Genomic DNA, 6,481 nt, shown 5'->3' with positions numbered 1-6,481 from the left:
ATTTAATTAATCCCTATACAAATATACTTTAACCATTACTTATTATATGTATATACTTTGACCATCTATATATCATATTAGAAAATATAAATCATACAAAAATAACTTTTGAATTTCACGTAAGTCAATTCAAATATGCACTAAATATATACTATTTTTCTTTGAAGTTTCACATGAACAATTCTAATATAGTAATTTGTCATTTTATTCCAGCACCAACAACGAGTGAGTCTAAATAAAAGAGGTTTAAATTTTTACAACTCGACGAACCAATGTTCGAATTCCAATTGAAAAAGAATGTTCACATTTAATATCCCAAATAGGATCGAAAAAATAAAAGATTTGTCACGGCATATTTGCTTCCAGATCCTTCTCCATAAGATGGCAACCAGTTAATCATTCGTGAGATGTCGTTATCTTCATGCTTCCTACAGACTATGACTATTCTTTTCGATCATCTAGCTTGTAGTTTGATATTCATACGTTTGATATTTTATTTGCATGCCTTGTTAAATTGAGTAATGAGTTAACATGTCAGTAGTTAGAATGAATAAGTCACGAGTGATTATTGGCCAAAAGCATTGCTTTGAAAGAGTGATTATCGAAATAAAGAGCTCAAATGCATTTAAAAACGGTTGTTTTAAAATAATCATTGTTTTAAAATAATCATTAGTTTCATTTTAATTGATAAAAATTTGCAATACTCAAAGTAAATTCAAATTGAGTTGGATTATTGGCGTGGGTTTAATACACGTCATCTATAAAAAAAAATTGTTACGACACATCATCTATATTTTTGTTTAGGTTATCATGATAATGATACGAAGTTTTCAATATTGTTAAGTTTTCAATACATATGGGTTCTTCCCTTCTAACTTGATTTTTTTCTATACGTAAGAGTCAAAAATCGAACATTTAAACACATTTTTAAGGAGATCAAATCTCTTATCGCTTAGATCAATCCATTGTTGATGAACACATCATCTATATTATATACCAAAAACACTCAAATTTGTTGGACTCGCAATAATATATCCTCAATCAATATTATAATTTCAAAATTGTCCTTAAATTAATTGGCAAGTGTTATGAAAAATTACCATTATATAGAAACAATAAAATTAAATATACTTGACTATCTTCTTTTTAAACAAAAACATAACTGATTTCCTTTATAAATGTGAAAATATGTATTTTTTTTTATTTATAATTGAGTTTGCATGGTGAACACTTAAATCCAATCTTCACACTCATTTAAAGCAAAAATTATCGGTCAGTATTGGATTGGATTAGGCATGTATATGTGATTTGAGTTTGCTTTTCAAGTCTTCCTTCCATCACCAATCTGAAATTTTATACGCTCACATGGGGTTACCAGTTAGTACCAACCAGGCTGCCACCACTAATAAGCGTCTTTAGATAGTAGTTTACCGCTAATAAAGAGTCTTTGTGTCAAGCTAATTAAAATCCACTTAGGCTTTGTTTGCGAGTTTTGAGGGGAAGGAAAGGAAAGGCTAAGGAGGGGAAGGGAAGGAAAGGGAGGGAAGGGAGAAAGGAGGGAAAACCTTCCCCTTGTTTGGGAGTTAAGGAAACCAACAAGGAAAGGAGATGGAGGGCTTATGTGATAATTTTACTATTTTACCATTTTTTTCTCTTAAAATCAATACATTATGTTATACTTTGTAATTTGTCTTGTAAATTATTATAATTGGGATTTTGAATTATTATGAGGAAAAAATTGTCAATTTGTATGTTTAACCCCCAAAACCCCCAATTTGGGGGAACTTTAAAATTGGACAAATGAAGCCCTTCAAAACCCCCCAAAACCTTTCCCTTGTTTTTTAAAAACTCCCAAACAAGGGTTTACCTCTCCATAAGTCTTTCCTTTCCCTCCCATCCCCTCCAAAACCCAACTCGCAAACAAAGCCTTAAAATATTTAAAACTAAGTCTAAGTGTGCCTTGTGAATACCTCAATTTCTCTTCTAAATTAACTTTTAACTAGTATGGACATCAGTGCTAAACTCGGGTTAACGGGTTCGATACTCATCTAATTATTTTAACAAATTTACCAAATGTCAAGCCATTTATTTATATATTTCTAGTTTAGTTTAAAAAAAATAGTATTTTTTCTAGCAATTATGTTTGTTATATTTTAGCAATTATGTTGATAAAAAAATAGTCCAGACTCCAGTGACTTTTAAATGTGCCTTACTCACCATCAACCAAGATAAAGAATAGTCAAGAAATAAATAGAATATACTATATTATCATAGAAAGAAAGCATGTAATCCAAATATTGATCTAAGGCAGCAAAATTTGGACCACCACCTGATCAAGAACCGTGCGTAAATTGTCTAAAGGCAGGCAATAAAGCAGTGCATGTTACCTACAAGGTTAATGGTGACCCACTATACACTTGCTTCCCAAATCGATCCACCTATGATAATTGATATGGTAAACCCATAAGGACATTTCTTTATGGTCTCTCAACAGTTCAGACATAACTTCTTCCCCTAAATGTCAAATTTAATGGACCCTCACTTATTCACATTGTTATCTGGCGGGTGATTGATGTCTCAGATAAGACTAGCTTCCTTGCCTACTTTATTGAATCAATACTACGAAACTTATCAGGGAGCCACATGAAGAGAAAACCAATTTGGTAAATAAGAACAGAATGCGAGAAATAGCCATAAATCAAGTTGGGAAACAATCCATTCAAGGGAAAAAGTGATTCCGGCAATTTTTGGTCTTTGTAATAGTAACCTTCATTGTTCTAGAGTCTTGTGACTTATGGAAGCTGCGAGTGACATAGACCTAACATCATTTTATCATTCACAGACAATGATTTGGACAACATGCATAACTTGTATAAATATAATAGCATATGATATGACATTGAGTAATAATAGCAACAACAGGTGTCAAAAATTAGAAGAGCTTGTAATGTCTGCCCCATAAATCAGTATAGAATACATATATGTTATTTTTGTTACAAACTTGTGCAAATTAAATGGCTCTATGATCTATCTAAATGGCATGAGTCATGGCATTGAGCTTCACAATTAAGTAACTCTCTGAGATATGGAACAAAACTGGGAATCCCAGAGGCATTATATCAAGATTTATTTAGTACATTTCTAATTCAAAAAAATGTTCTGAATTGAATAAAATGTACTTCATAGGAACTTCACACTTACACAATGGAGAAACATATGCCAATCAAAATTGTGTAAAAAAAACAGAATACTTTGTTGTTTTACCTTTTCCTACATTTTGTTTTACTGTATTCTGTGGTAGCCCAAGCTACTGTTGTTGTCTTCAGCTTAAAATCAAAATGAACAGAAATTAGTTTCAATGATTAAATCTCTAGACAGAGATACCTACTAATAGATGGTCATAATGTAACCAAATAATGAAGCATCACATATATATAATTCAATAACTCTATCCACATAGATATGATAATCTAGTTAGGATATCTTCTATTTTTAAAAATTCATACTTTTTGTTGTTTGCTTATAATAATACATAAGTGTGTGAGGCAGATCATTGGCTGGGAATTTGTTTCATTGAAGAGTAAGGAAAAAAGGTAGGGTAAAGAGAATATGACATGTTTGGTTTCAACAGCTTTATAATTGGTGACAGGACAAATAGGTACACAGACCTGAAACACATATATATGAAAGCAAAAGGAATTTCATAATCAACCAACAACACAACCTAGTAGTTTTCTCAGAATCATTTCAATTTCATCCGAACTCAGCTTTTCTAGTAACAAGATATGGAAAGAACAACAACAATGAAAACCTTTGATTGCAATCTGCCTCCAAAATCACCAACCATCTTAAGAGATATGGATGCATCTTTCTCATCCTATCTCACACCCCAAAAGCCAAACACTTGCCAACCAAATAATCATAATCACCATCACAAACTCGACGATCCCACCTCAGAACTCAGTATATTCGACGCACACAAATACTTCAACGAAGGAGCTAACAACGACAACATCCAAAAAGTTACAATCAGCAACAACAATAACAATAACAACAATAGCAGAGTTTCACCGGTGGTGATCAATGTTAACAATGAAACAGAAAGCATTGTTATACCAGATACAACAAGATACTCATCTGCTTCATCAGTGGATGGTTATGCAAACATCCGAAACTATCGAGCTCGTTCTTTCCATGCTGCAACACCAACAGCTTCATCAGAAGCTAGTTGGAACAGTCAACAAGGTTTGTTATCACACCCAGCAGGTGCTATCTCAGTTAACATCAAAAACCCTACCAATCCAAACCCTAACAACAACAACAACAACAACAAACATAAATCATCACTTTCGAAACCAAATTGGTTTCTAAGGAGAAAATGTCCCTGCACAGGTAAAAAATCAGTTCAAGTCAATGAAAAAAATTAACAGAATTACCCAAAAACAGCATCAAAATTCCTTCACCAATTTCACCATCACCACCACCAATGAACAACAATTGGATTAACAATAACATTGATCAAACAGAGAATCATATTGTAACGAAATCTCAAAGGTTTCAACCAGTGGTAACAACAACTTTGAGAGTACCTTACACAGATGGATTCACATTCCCAGTGTTAAACCCTAATTCATCTTCAACAACAACAAAACTCAAAAACGGAATCGTTTTGGAAGATCCACCTAGAGAATCACTAGAGGTTTTCCGACCACCGGAAGAACTCGCCGTGGATTCTAAAACCCTGAATTTCCAATTTCCGCCGGGTATATCACGAATTGTCATCGACGATAACGACGCGGCGAGTGATGCTAGCTCCGATCTGTTCGAAATCGAGAGTTTCTCAACCGCGACGCAATCTTCATACTCAGCTGCGGTGTACCGGAGAAACAGCAGAGACTCGTTCGACGAAGCATCCGTGACGACGGCGATGACGGACTGTTACGAACCGAGTGAAGCGAGTATTGAGTGGAGTGTAACGACAGCGGATGGATACGACGAAAGTAGCATCGCCGCCGCGTCCGTCGGCGGATACGGCGGTGGTGGTGGAGGAGGCGGTGGCGTGACGACGGAGCATTGGAAGAGAAAAGGCGGGAACGGTTTGTTAGTGAGCTGTCGGTGTGAGAAAGCGGTTAGTGTGGGTCCACAGCCAGTGAAATGTGAGGGACAAAGAGGGGCCACGTCAGCATGGAAACAAGTGAATGGTGGTGGTGTAATTAGTAGTAGGGTAGGGGGTGTAAATATTAATAAACCACCACTTGCTAGGTCTTCTCATTCTCATCAAAGAAATAGCAGCAACAATACACCTCGTGTTACTTCTTTTGCTTTTGCGACATAGTTGTTTCATTTTGATGTTGATGCATGCACCCTTCAAATGTTACATTGCAAGGGTCTATGTTTTTTTGTTTTTTGTTGATTTAATTTCAAAGGTCTCAAATAGTGTGTGTTTTCTTGTATTTTTTTTATTCTATATTGTACTCATTTTTATTTCATAGATTTGTAACTTGTAATGTAATGTAACACACCAGGTAGCCACTCTGAGCTTCTTGTATATTGTTGCATCCATGCTCCTTTTTCTCTAAAATCTAAGCTACCAAATTAATTACTACTAGTATTGATTAACACAAGTTTGGCTTATGATGAAGAACAACTACACTATTAAATGCATTTTGATATCATGTTAGCAGGGCGGACTTGGACTAGGTCCGGTGTGGCAAGTGTCACACTGGTCCAAGTCTAATTTTTTTTTAAAAAAAATTTAGTTAAATGTTATATTATATAAAAATTAATCACATACGTATGGTATATTCATGTGGTAAAGGTGTGCCCTATTTAGGTGGGGAATTTGGGTTCGACTCTTGTTTTGCTCATTTTAGCTTTTCGGCTATATTATTTTAACTAAAAATACCATAAAAAAATGCACAATGCAAGTTTTGAACCGGAATACTTGATCTAAAATCCAATGTACCTACAATGTTTATATGAATAATTATTGTGAGAAATAATATTTATACACTAAAGAAATTGTCCCTTCAAAAAATTACTCTTAACTCTGTTATTGATGTACATCTACAAAAAATTGTGCCTCGCCGATTTTGTGAGGCCATATCCGCCCTTGCATGTTACGTTGAACAATCGTGTATCTTTTACAAAATCATGATAGTTCAATATGATTTAACCAAATTCATCGCGAAACACTTAGTATATTGTGGAATTGAATCTAATTAAACAAAAAAATATTCCCTCCGTTTCAAAATGAGTGTCGCTTTAGTAAAAAAATTGTTTCAAAATAAATGTCACTTTCACTTTCCAATGCAATAATAACTTTTTCTTTTCAATTATACCCTCCAATTAATACTCGCACACTCTTTCCAAAGTATTACTTTTAAAACTAACCAATAGTTAATAAGGATAATTTGGTAAAATAACCATTCTCTTTCTTTTCATCATTGGATTTCTTAATATGTAAACACCTAAAACGACA

The 6,481-nt window shown here is 34.1% G+C and overlaps 1 pseudogene across 1 annotated transcript; it reads left to right on the top strand.

Annotated features, from left to right (window-relative positions):
- Positions 1 to 3,636: 3,636 nt before the first annotated feature.
- On the top strand, positions 3,637 to 5,548 carry LOC146909509 (protein PHYTOCHROME KINASE SUBSTRATE 4-like; annotated as a pseudogene). The gene has a single exon (XR_015017883.1). The product of XR_015017883.1 is annotated as a protein PHYTOCHROME KINASE SUBSTRATE 4-like (transcript).
- Positions 5,549 to 6,481: the final 933 nt, after the last annotated feature.

This window comes from Medicago sativa, chromosome 7 (assembly GCF_051527215.1).
Source record: "Medicago sativa cultivar Bolivia chromosome 7, Bolivia_mono, whole genome shotgun sequence".
Lineage (NCBI taxonomy): Eukaryota > Viridiplantae > Streptophyta > Magnoliopsida > Fabales > Fabaceae > Medicago > Medicago sativa.
Note: the sequence above shows the minus strand (reverse complement) of the source record. Positions and strands in the feature narration are given on the sequence as shown.